The 13,657-nt window shown below is 49.3% G+C and overlaps 1 long non-coding RNA gene across 1 annotated transcript; it reads right to left on the reverse strand.

Moving 5' to 3' along the window:
* Window positions 1–948: 948 nt before the first annotated feature.
* LOC138920492 (uncharacterized) lies at window positions 949–7,111 on the reverse strand. Its single transcript, XR_011431751.1, has 3 exons — window positions 6,714–7,111; window positions 4,813–4,968; window positions 949–1,624 (listed from the first exon to the last, which is right to left on the reverse strand). It is a non-coding gene; the product is annotated as an uncharacterized lncRNA (long non-coding RNA).
* Between the last annotated feature and the right edge of the window lie 6,546 nt (window positions 7,112–13,657).

Raw genomic sequence — 13,657 nt, forward strand, 5'->3', positions numbered from 1 at the left:
CATTTCTTTTGCAGAGAATAAAACCAAACACCATAAGTATGCAGTTATGAAGTGGGCTGTTTTGTGACTCTTTGATTTTGTTCATCTTAATTTGAGGGTTTATCAATCAGACCTGAGAGATTTCAAACCTGAACTCAAACAAGGGACCACAGAGATCTCTCTCCTATCGTGTTTTCCACGTGGAGCATCCCCACTCTCTCCCCCAGCCTTCTACAGCATCATCCCTCAGCAGAATGATAGTCCACAAGTAGCCTGTGTAGCTCTCAGAAACTGATTTCTTACATCCTACATTTGAAGTCTGGAATATTAACCAAATAGTGCTACCACCAAGGACATGTTCAGTCTGTCCCTAAAGAGGGCTGGGAGTGTGGCTCACACTCACCATGTAGTTCTTGCTTTCTTTGTAGGGGAGATTAGCAGGCAAAATTGCTTTTCTCTACTCCTCCACAGAGATAATTTATCACTATTGAAGAGTGGTATGCTTCTCTACTTGCTTGGTTTGGAATTGCAGCAGACATCCAAACTTTTGCAAAATTCCATTGCTTTCTGCATGGAATGCAACTCAACGCATCGATGTCTTCCATAGAGCAGAGCCAGAGCCATGTTAGTAATGGAATCCTCAGAGCCCGCTGACACCCAGAGCCTTGCTGTTGACGGCCTCAGTTGCTCAAGTGCACGATTGCACTTTACAGGTCTAAGGTCTTCCCTCAACCCCCGCCCTGCTCCATCCAGCACAAGAAGATGCAGTGCTCACTTGATGGAATTAAAACATGCCAAAACCCCACAAAAGAATGCAGGCTGGGTGTAGCACTCATCTGCTAAGTATGAAATCTTTCCCTGAGTGAGTTCTCCACAAATCAGGTCAGTCCCGACAGCCGACACTACCTTAGGCAGGGAGGGGCCGACGGCGCCATTAAAAACTCCTGCCAGCGCTTGCCTCAGACAATGTAAATACAAAACTGGTGCTTGTGTTTATTTAAAGTTATTGGCATTGGGCTCATTCCTGGTAGACAAAGATTATATTGTTTACAACAGCATCCAGATGATGGACAAGACTTTGTATAATATAAATCGAACTATGCAGGGGGGGCACCCCTTAGCATAAACAACTTCCCTCAAGCAAAACAAATCCTGCCAAGATTCAAGCTGGAATCCATTTATTACCCGACTTCAAGCTGACTTGTTTCAACATTCAGCAACTGCAAAAGCAGAAGGATAAGAACTGATGTCCGAGGCATTACCAGCCAGTCCTTTAACTTCTAACGCTTTTTGCAAAAGGTGTTTCTTGCTTTGTCATGTTGCAATGTACATTTCCTGCAAATGCTGTCATTCTTGTCACTTCACAGCATGGTGTGGCGGTGGACCATGCATGCATATAGAAGGTGAGCAGGAGCAAGGGGACACCCTGAAGAGTGCCACTGTCCTTTCAAAAGCATTTGGGGGGCTGGCCCCCTGGCCGAGTGGTTAAGTTCGCGCGCGCTCCGCTGCAGGCGGCGTAGTGTTTCGTTGGTTTGAATCCTGGGCGGGGACATGACGCTGCTCATCAAACCACGCTGAGGCAGCGTCCCACATGCCACAAGTAGAAGGACCCACAACGAAGAATATGCAACTATGTGCTGGGGGGCTTTGGGGAGAAAAAGGAAAAAATAAAATCTTTAAAAAAAAAAAAAAAGCATTTGGCTCGGGTGTAAACCCAGAATCGGGAAACATAGTGAGGGTAAGGACACAGAGACAGATATTCAGACTTAGGGGTGAACGTACAGAGCTCCAGCGGACGCCAAAGCCTGCCATGAGCCCTGTGGCTGCTGGGATTCGGCCTTGCCTGGAATTGGGGACAGGGCCTTGTTGAGATTTATTCACTTGGGAGCCGAAGGGCCTCCTGGGAAAGACTAACCCGAGTGAAGGCAGAATCTAGCTACAAGACAGCCAGAGACTGTGAGTCGGCGGCAAAGGCCCTCGCAGGAACAATCGTGCCTGGGAACACTGACCCCGAGAAGAAGGGGGTGTGCACATGGGAAGGAGGAACAGCGGCGGTGAAGGTCACAGGGGGAGGCACCCAAGGAGTGAAGACACTGGGTGTGTGGTGAGGGAACACACAGGAGGAGGATCTGGACGCTGCCTCAGCACTGGGGGCAGCGAGTGAGCGTCTAAAGCGAGCGCCTCGCTCCAGCTCCGCGCAGGAGACGGGATCGAGGGAGGGAGGGCGGCCGGTGCGCTCAGACGCCCGCGTCCCTTCGGAGCCCTCTCCCTTCTCCGTGTGTGTCTCCGTCGGGTTAGGACTGTCTTTCCCTCAGGGCCCGCGGGGTGCTGCACACGGTGGGATTCCGTGTCGTGGAGGGACTCCCTCGCTCCGTCGGCCCGCTTGCCCCCTGCTCTCCGCGGCTGCGCCATCTTCCTCGCCCCCTTGGGGCGGCCGGCCTTCTGAGTGCCCGTCTTGGTTATTTACAGGCTGTTATGACTCCACCCTTTGGAAAAACCTCTCTGAAGCCGCAAGTCACGCACAGAAGCCACGTTCACCCCGTGTCCTCATTGGCCCGAACCAGTCCCGCGCCTACGTTGAGACCTTTGGCATCTGAAGACAGGTCTTTCTCCCTAGTCTGGGCCCCACCTCCATCCTGGCTGGCTTCGCTGTCCATGAGCCTTAACTCCACTGGCCCTCACCTTCCCAGGCATGTGCTCTTTGGTTTCACCTAGACCTCCAGGCCTGTGACTTCCCCATTTGCTCCTCACCCAGGAGGCACCTTCTGGCACAAATTCATTATCTTCTTCTCATGCCACCAACCCCCCACCTTCTGCCTCTTTGACCTCTGCCACAGCCCACCTGCCACACTTTGACTCTGGATCAGTCCCGCTGTCCACCTTCTCTGCTCTCATACTTGGGCAGGATATTGGTTATCTGTTGCGCATGACAAATTACCCAAAAGCTTAACAGCTTCAAACAGCAAACACTTATTATCTCATACAGCTTCTATGAGCTTAGCTGGTGGCCATGGTTCAGGTTCTCTCATGAGGTCACAGTGACCATGTTGGCCAAGGCTGCAGTCATCTGAAGGCTTGACTGGGGGAAGGGTCTGTTTCCAAGATGGCTCCACTCATGGCTGTTAACAGGAGGCCTCAGCTCCTCAGCCACAAGGGCCTCTACATAGGAATGCTTGAGCATCCTTATAACATGGCAGCTGGCTTCCCCCAGAACAAGTGACCAAATAGGAAGTCACAAACTCTTTTGTGACCTAAAGTTGCAAGTCACACACTGTCACTTCTGCTACATTCTATTCCTTAGAAGCAAGTCACTAAGTCCAGCCCAAGGTCAAAGTTAGGAGAATTAGACTCCCCCTTTTGAAGGGAGGAGTGTCAAAAAATTTGTGGACATGTTTTAAAACCACCACAGTTCACTTCCTTCTTCTCTTCTCATGACAGCAATCACTCTACTTTCCTGCCCTGTTGACTGCAGCCAGAGCCAACTTGTGAAATCTTAACTCTGGATCCATCTTGTCACCCACCTTCTCTGCTTCTGCTCTTGGGCAGCTGAGCCCTGATGGAGAAAAATCCCACAAACGGGCCAGGGGGAACATGCTGATGCATTTTCTCCAGCCTAGCTGGGCTCTTCCTCCTTCTGGTGCATCTTCTCTGTGACCCCAGGTGACTCTCACTGCTGTGTCTTGGACATCCAATATGCACCTCTTTCCTCAGTACCCATCCACCACGCACCACTCTCTCCCTCTCAGTGGGCAATTTGCCTCTGACTCCATTGATGACATCTGCTTCCTCCCCTTCTTTCACAAGTGAATCTGTATCATAAACTATTTTCCCTCCCATCTTCAGGGAAGAAGGGCTTCTCTTCTTTTATTCAAGCTTGATCATTCCTGATCCAATTCCCCATCCTTCCAGCAATCAGCACATATTCCTCTCAATCTTTCCCCTTTCTACTGGGTTCCATCTCCTACCGCCGCAACTATGAACCAACTCATGTTTGTTCCAGCCTTTTCTTTTTTTTAAGACAAAACAAAATAATAATCTATTTTTGGGCAATCTCCTCGCCCCCTCCCAAGACACACATAGCTACCCTTCAGAGACTGTCCTATATCTCCTTCACTTTACAGCTGAGCTTCTAGAAAGAGTGGTCTGCACTCTTGGTTTCTTCTTCCACCCTGCCCACCACCACCCAACTCTCAACCCATGGCAACCCTCCACCCTCGCTGGCCCCCATGATACTGTCCAGGGCCACCACACAGCCAGCTCCACAGGCACTAGATTGTCCTATCTTGTATGGCCTCCGAGTAGCCCTGGACGCCCTGGTGACACCACTTTCCCTTTTGGGTGGACCTCCTTACCCTACTTTCCTGGGGCTCCTTTGCTTCTTTCTAGAATGTTCTTGGTCTCTCTGAGGAATTTCATCAAGCTCATGTCATTCTCACCCAGGTTTCCTCCACTGCACTTCTAGCCCAGTCCTTGTTTAGGAGCTCCAAACATAGTGCCCAGCTGCCCTTGGCACTGCTCCCACCATGTCACACATGAAGCTTAACCTCAACATGTCCGAAACTAGACTGACCACGTTTCCTCCCAAACTTGGCATTCCTGTTCACCCAGTTGCTCAAGCTGGAACCTGGGAACCTTCCAACTTTCTCCCATATGAGCAATTAATTTAGTAATCTTGGAAAACAAAGCAACAACAATAACAAAAATGGCTGAGGCCATACCACTGGGATTCACAGCTGCCTCTACCACCTCCCAACCTGCTAACACCGGGCAAGTCTCCTAACCTCTGCGCCTCTGTTTTCCCGTCTATAAACTGGGCACAACAACAGTACCTACTTCACGAGGGTGCTGTGCCAGAGAGTAAGAGTGGAATAAGGGTCGGCTCTGACCATCAGTCCTCTTCGCCCCCAGGGACAAACACTGCCCAGAAGTGCTGCTGGTCAAGGTCTGGTCCACAGGCTAGGGCCAGTTTGGGAAATGTTTGTCATTGGTCTGTAATTAGATAAGTACAGAAGTTGAAAGTAAGCATTTAAAACTGTTGTATAGTAATTTGACAGGATGATTTTATACCTGTTGAACGTAATAAGAAAAAATTGAGCTTCACTTCACACCCATTAGAATGGCTACTATCAAAACGCAGAGAATAACAAGTGTAGGTGACGATGGCAGACACTGGGGCTCTTGTGCACGGAGGACGGGAATGTAAAATGGGGCAGCCACTGTGGAAAACAGTATTGTGGCTCCTTGAGAAGTTAAAAATAAAATTACCATATGATCTAGCAATTTTACTTTGGGGTGTACCCCCAAGAACTGAACGCAGGGCCTTGAAGAGAGATTTGTACACCCATATTCATAGCAGCATTACTCATAACAGCCAGAAGATGGAAGAAATTCAAGTGTCCACTGAGAGATGAAAAGATACACAAAATGGGGGAAATTATCCAGCCTTAAGAAGGATAGAGGGGCTGGCCAGTGGCACAGTGGTTAAGTGTGCATGTTGCGCTTCAGAAGCCCAGGGTTCGCCAGTTTGAGTCCTGGGTGTGGACATGGCACTACTTGGCAAGCCATGCTGTGGTATGTGTCCCAGGTATAAAATAGAGGAAGATGGGCACAGATGTTAGCTCAGGGCCAATGTTCCTCAGCAAAAAGAGGAGGATTGGCAGCAGATGTTAGCTCAGGGCTAATCTTCCTCAATAAATAAATAAACCAATTTTTTTAAAAAAAAGAATATAAGTTCTGACACATGCTATAGCATGAATGAACCTTGAGGACACTGCACCAAGTGAAACAGGCCTGTCACAAAAGGACAAACATTGTATGATTCCCCTTATATGAGGCATCTAGAAAAGTCACATTCATAGAGACAGAAAGGAGAATCCAGGTTGTGAGAAGCTGGGGGAGGAGGGAGTGGGAGCTGTTGTTTAACAGGAGGTTTCAGTTTTGCAAGATGGAAGAGTTCTGGAGATTGTTTGCACAGCAACGTGAACGTACTTAACACTACTGAAATGCACACTTAGAAATGGTTAGGATGGCATGTTTTATTTTATGTGTATTCTACCTGAACTTGAAAATTTTTCGTTAAAAAATTAGGGCTTATATTTTCTATGCCTTTTTGTGTGTGTGTGTAACGAAGGTTGGCCCTGAGCTAACATCTGTCACCATCTTCCTCTTTTTGGCTTGAGGAAGATTGTGGCTGAGCTAACATCTGTGCCAATTCTCCTCTGTCTTATGTGGGACCCCACCACAGCGTGGCTCAACCAGCGGCACTAGGTCGGCAGCCGGCTCGGGCCTGGGAAACCTGAGCCTGCCAAACCTGGGCCTCCGAAGCAGAGCACGCGCAGTTAACCACTACGCCAGCGGCCGGCCCCTGCATGTATTTTAAAGATTTCTTTTTCCTGGATTCATTTGACCGAAGCACCTGTCCCCAAATGATTGGAAACAAAACAGAACAGCGCTTCCCTGCCACCTACAGACGCTCCCAGAGGCGCTGCCCGCCCGCACTTGCCCCCGCGGGCAGGTTCTCGCCCGGCCGGCCTTCTCCTTGAGGGCCCGTCCCCCGCGCTCTGCTCCAGCGAGGCCTTCCAACTGCCGCCCGACTGCGCCCCTCCGCGCGCCTCCGCCCCGCCTCCGCACGGCGTCCCGCGCCCCCGCCCCGCCTCCGCACGGCGTCCCGCGCCCCCGCCCCGTCTCCGCCCGCGTCCCTCCGCGCGCTTCCGCCCCGCGTCCCGCGCGCCCACCTCTTGCTCGTCGTCCAGGGCCCTTTTCGGGACGCCCCTCCGAAGGCCAGGCAGCGCCCGCCGTGCGCGCGCCGCGGGGAACCTCCTGCGGGGACGCCAGCGGACCAGGGTCGCCGGGGGCATGCCAGGCGGCGGGGGGCCGCAGACCCTGGATCAGGCCGGTGACGGAGGTGGCGGTGCAGGCGCCGCTTTCGGGCCGCACTGTGGCCGTCCCTCCTTCCGCTCGGGATAAGGAGGGAGGCTTCAGGCGCCTTGTCCGGTGCCCGCCCGAGGCCGGAGAACGCGGGCCGGTCCCCTGCCCCCGCCCCCGCCCCCTGCACGGTCCTTCGTGCTGCCCGGCCGCCTGCTCGTGCACAGAGGGCAGCGTCGTCTGAGGCAGCCCGCCGGCCTGGATGCCTGGTTCCCAGCCTCCTGGCGGTTTTTTTTTTAATAGCAAAAAAAAGTCTTTATTATGCATAGACCCACTTTAGGAATTAGGAATTATTTATGGTTTCCTGCAATCTTCCCAGGTAGACTATGTCAGATTCAAGGTGGAAACTGTGAGACCAAATCCTACTTGAAACAGTTTCTTGTGGTTTGCATTAATAACTGGGGACTGGCGAGTTTACAAAAACAAAATGAATATTATAATTTGATGGGTAAGCAAATAAATTACTTTTATAGGATTTAGGCTCTTTCCACGGAAGCCTTGATTTATCCAAAGAGGCTCCCGTACTTACAGGTTGCTAACTTGCCAGCAGGCAACCCTTGAGGGCTGGTTCTTAGATTAAACAGGAGGCTGGGCCCCGGCCTCTGCAGACTTCCTGCTTAAATGGGGATATATACAATCTTTGATAAGTAGAAAGATTCTTTGTTGACATTTTTAAGCCATCTGGGAACCGTGAGAATTTGAGATTTGACCTACATACAAGGGCCTTTTCACAGGCCATCAAGGGCCTTGCAGTGTGTGGGGTACAGTGGCATTTTAGAGGTGGCTAGCATTGTATCTTGGCCACACAGAAGCTCTCTGGCTCTGCCCGGTCCCTGGCTCCTGGTGGGATCTCTGCTGGTTTTAAATTGCTGTGAGGTAGGAGCATGACATTCCTGACAGATACAAAGGCTCCCACACACCCACTATCAGAGCTGAAGGGCTGCGTTTGTCTAAATATTCAAACAAACCCAGGGGGGGATATATGATGAGAGACAAAGTCTTGGAATTCCAGGCACCAGATAAGGAAGCCCGTTGCAGCCACAGAGCCAGATCGTCCCAGGGTTCCTAGGAAGTGTCCTCTGCAGGAGCTGTCACTGGCACAAACCCTCTGAGGAAAGAGAAGGCTGGGGAAAGGAGCCTGAGCCGTGCTAAGTGGAACTTCTGTGAGAGCAAAGCAGGCCTTGCTGGGGGCTGCGTTTGCCCCAAGTGAAACGGGGCTGTGCTTTCCTGCAGGGTTGAGTGGGAGACGAGGGAGTGGCTTTTCCGCTCTGGGCCCTGGTCTTTCCTGGATGAGGGAAGTATATGGAGTGCTGGTCTCAGGGCACAGGGCGTGTGTGGAATGTTCCCAGTGTGGGATACCCAGGTCCAACCAGAGAGCTTTGAGAAAGGGGAACACAGAAGCTGCCTCCTGGTCCCGGCCCCCAGGAGTCAGCAGCGCTCAGCTGCAGGCCTCCCCCGTGGCCTGTGCCATGTCAATGGCTTCTGACATGCCACTGACGAGTTGGGGGCCTATGATTTAATTTTTCTATCCTTATTTGATTCCAATGTCGTCCACGGTGAGTTGGAGCTAATAAAAAAAAATGGTCGGAATGTCTGTGTGCTGTTAATGTAGACGGAGGATGGCCAGCTTGGTCCTCCTGGAGTGGGCGCAGATGAAAGGCTCCCAGACCAGGTCGGGGGCGGGGCGCGCAGGTGGTCAGGGCTGCAGTGACCCGTGAAGGCTTGTGTTACTGCTAAGCTGAACTAGGCAGTGGATTCCCAGGGATGGGGGAGCAAAGAGGGCTCAGGGCTCTGCATACTTACTTTTTATTTGCAAACGGTTATATAAACGCATATGCAAGCAGGTTGCTGTCCTGAGAGCTCTGGCATGTAGCCAACTTATCTCCTGGGTCCTGGTGCTTGGGTACCTCAGCTTTCTGGCATTTGGAAGGCAACTTGATTGGAGCAGGCTGTGGACCTTGCTGATGCCAGGAAATTATTTTCTCTTGGATTCAAGCCCTCCTTTGCTTGTTGAGAAAGGGTGAGAATTTGTTCTGGATGAGCATCAGCAGGAGATAGATCATTCTGGTTACTTTGGATGCCTCCAGGCACCCAGCCCAGACCTCTAGGTGTCTTGGTGTACAAGCAACAATTTAGACCTTGGCTCAAGTGTCACCTCCTTAGCGTGACCTTCCCTGACCAGCCTGCCTTAAAAAAAGACAAACCAAACAAACAGACAAAACAAAACAACATAAAACAACCTATCCTGGCCTAGTTCATTCATACCACCTAGCCCTATCTGGAAATATTTATTTCTTTTCCTGTTTGTTATCTCTGTCCCACTAGACATGAGCTCCCTGAGAGCAGGGACCTTGTTTGCATGGCCACTGCTCTATCCCTGGCATCTGAAACAGTGCCTGAAATATAGTAGATGCTTAAAAAAATTCTTGGATGAGTGAATGTGCTTTAAAATGTACACAGGATTTGTTTTTATCAGGTTGGTAAGACACTCAGAAATGATTATCATGACTGTCATGAAGAAAGAAGTCTATACTTGTAGGCCTGCAGGAACAGGAGGCATGGCCCGCCACACAGGGCCACATGAGGAAGCACGAGGGTGTGACAGGAGGCAGAAGGAGAGAGGGGAAGTTATGGGGATGAGCCTTTACTGTGATTTTCACGGGAAGGAAGGGGCAGGACAGGGTGAGCAGCTGAGCAGGCTTGGGATTGGCCAGTTTAAATAGCTCTGGGCTATGGGGTGGCCCCTCATTGACTAGTGTCTGGTGATTAGAGCAGAGGAATATTGCCTTCTGGAGTGTAAAAGCCAGAGAGAGGAGGTGGTTTCTAGTGTGGGCTCTACATGGGTTAGTTTGCATATGAAAGATGTGCAGGCAAGTTATTTGCTGTCTGTAGGAATTAGCCAACTCTGGGAGGGGCAGTCCCTCCCTGGGTCCCCAAGGCCCCTAGATGTCAAAGTATCATAAAATATAGACAATAAAAAACATGTGTGGGAGACTGGAATTAGCCACCCCAAGATATGTCTCTTTGGCGTGAGGATTATTTGGGGCTGGTTACTTTTAAAAACTGCAGACAACAGAGAAACTCTGAAAAGTAGAAGTTACCCTTTGTAAGAGATATTTACATTAATAAGGGAAATCTCCATCTGTAAAGGTGTCTCCCTCTCTGTACCAGGAAGAATGGGGCTGACCTTATCTCTAGAAACTCTTATCAATGCAGAAGGCAAGGACTTAAATCTGCATAATAACCTTACCCTTGCTTACTGTACTTTTCTGGTAATGTCCTGTAACTGACTCCCCCCAGCCCCAACATCCTCCTTTGTCTTTAGCTGAGGCTGGTATTTAAGGGGAGAGCTTCCGCCATTTTGGCAAGTTGCTCAGTTTTTGTGGGTCTCTCCCATGTACACATGTTATAAAGCTTTGTTTGATTTTCTCCTGTTATTCTGTCTCATGTGAATTTAATTCATTGTCCGGCCAGAAGCACCCAGAGTGGGTAGAGGAAATGTCTTCCTCCCCTACACATGATTAATACAGAATGACTCTTTGACATGCATAGAAATGTAAAAGTTGTGGGTGCAGATGTTTAGAAAATGTGAGAACCAAACATACTTGGAATGACTTAACTGGGGGTTTGTTCCATTTTTATTTGTCCTGAAATCAACATGTTCCCTTTGGGTGGTTTTGCTGATGGAATCCTCAGTGGGGAATGATCTTTTCTGACACCACCTCTCCCAAACTTTTTATTGGAGTGTAACATACATACAGAGAATGGCATCTATCATAAGCTACAGCTCATTAATGTCCACAAACTGAACACACCCAGGAAAATAGCACCCAGATCAAGAAACAGAACATTGCCCACAGTTGGAGGCCCTCTTGTATCCCCTCCATTCCAGCGGTAACCACCATCCTGACATCTACTAGCATAGGTTAGTTTGGTCTGTTTTTTACCTTCACATAAATGCATTCATATTGCATTTAGCTTTTTTCTAATTATATTTGTGAAATTCATGCATATTATTGCATATGGTTGAAGATTGTTGCTTCTCATTGCTGTACAGTATCCCATTGTGCTGATACACCGCATTTATCTATTCAAATGTTAAGGAGCATTTGGGAAATTTCCAGTTTGGGACTATAATCCCTCCAGTAACTTTTTGCCAAACATGCTGATTTCAGGACAAATAAAAATGGAACAAACCCTCGGTTGTCTTAGGTCACTCCAAATATGTTTGGTTTTCACATTTTCTAAACATCTGCATCCACAAGTTTTACATTTCTATGCATGTCAAACCTTTTTGCCCACTGGTGTGTCAGAGTCTTAGTTGTGAGCAACAGAAGTTACTCTGGACAACTTGATTCAGAAAGGTGGGTTTACTGGACCCATTCTAAGCAGCTCACAGTAGAGAAGGATAAAGAGGAAAAGCCAGGCTTTGAAAAGGATGTGAATCAGAGGCGCCCCGTTAGGGGATCCTGGTAGCAAGAACTCGTGGAGAGCCTCTCTAAGATGGACTGGTAAGTTGCTCAACCTGCTTAGAGTAGGGTTTCTTATCCACGGCGCATAGAAATTTTTTTAGTGTGTCATGGGAAACAAGAAGATCGTGTGGCTAAGTGAGTTGGGAAAGCTGGTTTAAAAAGGTTATACTTCTCAAGACCTTTAGTATGAGAAAATAGATTTTAACCTTCGTGGAGGGCAGTATTTCCCAAGCTTGACTTTTTCCATGGAGCATATATCTTGAGGGCCACTAGTGTTCCAAGGAACAGAGCTTGGTGAAATGCTGATCCAGAACAGTGTGAATGAAGGGGCGCAGTGGAGAATATGTTTTAGGCTGAGTTTTTAATGCAAAGATAGGGATTTGGGGTGTTTTTCCTAGAAAATAGGGAACTTTGAAAATAGACGATCAGTGTTATACTGCAGGAATAACAATCTTGCAAGTGTCACAATACTAACATACTTAAGTGTGAGCTACAGGTACCTTCAGAACATTACCTCAGTCAACTCCAAGAGTGGGAGTTATTAGCCCAGAACACACAATTGATCGTTGATGCAATGTGCTCTTAGCAAGCTGAGGGTCAGAGGACAGAGGAAGACTCAGACACAGGCTCACGTACAAAACTGAATCAAGCTGTCCACTGACTGACGGCTGCCAATGTAAGCCTTGGTTTTAGTTTGGGATTGTAATTTAAGTCACGGTGTGGGTGAGATCACCTGGGAGAGAAGGTAAAGCAGAAGGCCCCAGAATTAGGCTGGGACAATACCAATGTATAAAGGCCAAGTAGATGAAGATGAACCTGCAAAGAATTCTCAGAAAGAGCAGCCGGTGCCACTTGAAGGCAATCAGGAAAATACTGAGATATAGAAGCCTAGGCAAGACAGTGTCTCAGAGGAAGGGACAGGTCAACAGTCCCCTGCTGCAGAGAAGTCAGGCGAGATGAAGGCTGGAAGACACTCACCAGATTTGCTGCCATGGTGGCCGTGGCAGCATGGAGGTCTAGCACTCAGGTCTCCCTTCAAGAGAAAGCCTGGCCTGAGGAGTGGCGTCACGGACAGCCTCAGCTGTGGCTGCCTTCAGGATCCGCCTCCACGCTGGAGCAAGACCACATTCCTCCAGGGCAGCCTTCAGCCAGTGACCCAGCAGAGTGGTGGTATAAGGGCTCACATTTCTGGCAAGTGTGGGTAAATTTTGCACTACAGCTCCAAATGGGCTGCCCTGGACTTGCTTTTCTTTTCTTTTCTTTTTAAGATTGGCACCTGAGCTAACAACTGTTGCCAATCTTTTTTGTTTTTAATCTTCTTCTTCTTCCCCAAGCCCCACAGTACATTGTTGTGTATTCTAGTTGTGAGTGCCTCTGGTTGTGGCATGTGGGACACTGCCTCAGCATGGCTTGATGAGCGGTGCCGTGTCTGCCCCCAGGATCCAAACCAGTGAAACCCTGAGCCGCCGAAGTGGAGCGCGTGAACTTAACCACTCGACCACAGGCCGGCCCCTGCCCTAGACTTTCTCGGAACTGCCCACAGCCCAGTGCTCTTCCTACCCTGTCCCCTCCCTTCCCTTTGTCCTTCAGAGCTGTCAGATCTGCATCACAGTCGGAGGCTCTCCCCGCCTACTCCTTCTTTCTTCCGTTCTTTCACAGATGCCTACGTTTCACAGGTCTTTATTTTTCACCTGATGAATCTCTTGTACCTCTAACTCCATCTTGGAGTCTACTTCTGGGAGAATTCACAGTACCATTGGTGACTTCAGTGAGAGATGTTTAGGGAGAGTTATGAGGCTGGAAACCAGACTAGGGTGAACTAACAGGAAGGAGGAAGTGATGAAATGGAGCCCAAGAGTATACACAGGTCAATGGAGAAGGCGTGGATGGCCCAAATGGTTTTGGCCATTTGAGAACAGAAATTTTTATAAGTATCCTGTAGTCCTCAGAAAGAGGTGAGCAGCATATAAAAGAAAATCCAAGTAATAGTGATGAATCATTTTCTCTTTTGTGGGTACATCTTTCTCAAAGTGTATTTCTTTTTGATGCCTTTCCATGAAGAAATACCCAAAGGAAAACTGGGTGGGAGCCGGCCCGTGGCCCAGTGGTTAAGTTCACGTGCTCTGCTTCATCGGCCCAGGGTTTCGCCAGTTCAATCCTAGGCACGGACACGGCACCGCTCATCAGGCCACGCTGAGGCGGTGTCCCACATACCACAACTAGAAGGACCCACAACTAAAATATACAACTATGTACTGGGGGGCTTTGGGGAGAGGAGGAGG

This window comes from Equus caballus, chromosome 23, assembly GCF_041296265.1.
Source record: "Equus caballus isolate H_3958 breed thoroughbred chromosome 23, TB-T2T, whole genome shotgun sequence".
In the NCBI taxonomy this organism is placed as follows: Eukaryota; Metazoa; Chordata; class Mammalia; order Perissodactyla; family Equidae; genus Equus; species Equus caballus.